The sequence below is a fragment of the Penaeus monodon genome, chromosome 21, assembly GCF_015228065.2.
Source record: "Penaeus monodon isolate SGIC_2016 chromosome 21, NSTDA_Pmon_1, whole genome shotgun sequence".
Taxonomy (NCBI): domain Eukaryota; kingdom Metazoa; phylum Arthropoda; class Malacostraca; order Decapoda; family Penaeidae; genus Penaeus; species Penaeus monodon.
In genome coordinates, this window is record NC_051406.1 from 45,751,778 (window position 1) to 45,752,633 (window position 856).

Here is an 856-nt window from a genome sequence, read left to right on the forward strand (position 1 = left end):
CGAGTTGCGGTGAGGATAGATAGATCGAGGAGAGTCAGGCAAAGGGGATGCAGAAATCCCAGCAGCCTCGAGGGAAGGGGGATCCGGACATGGCATGGACTGGCGCGAGGCAGGAGGGCCTTGGGACGGAGGAGGAACAGGGACTAAGTTTAAACTTAGTTTAAACTCTCCTAAGGGAGAGTTTGCCAGAGAGGTGGACTCGAGTGTGTGAATAATACCTGGGAGTGAAGAGAAAAGTTCACAAGACGGCACCGAGGCCAGGTCTGTTGCAAAGCTTGAGGACAGTGGCACCGGAAGGAGGCGTAGGCGGAGCTGGACGCCACGAGTCTCACTGGCGCGAACGAGGGCGGACTGCGTCAGGAAGGGGCCGGTGCCGGAAGGACGCTTTGGGGAGACGAGAATCAGGACTGCGTTGGTTTGGGCGTGTAGGAGGGAAGCGAGGGCGCCGGGAGAGGGATGCCGGGGAGGGGATCCGCCAGGCATGAGGGAAGGAGGGAGGGACGCGCCCCCGAACCTCGTGTGTGACGGTCGAAGAGAGGGGCGAGAGGGCTAGGTGTCGAGCAAGGACAGACGGAGGGAGAGAGACAGGCGAGAGCTGGTGTACAACAGGAGACGGAAGGCGATAGTCGACAGGCGAGAGGCTGGTGTAACAGGAGAGGAGGGAGTAGGACAGGGGCGAGAGGCTGGATACATTAATGGGGCAAGGAGAGGAGGGAGAGTGACAGGAGGTCGAGGTGACTGGTGTCAACAGGAGAGTGGGAGCAGGACAGACACGATGACGGTCTGTGATAAGTCAGGATTAAGGTAGGGACAGACAGGTACCAGGCGAGAGTGCTAGTGTGTAAAGGGGTGCAAT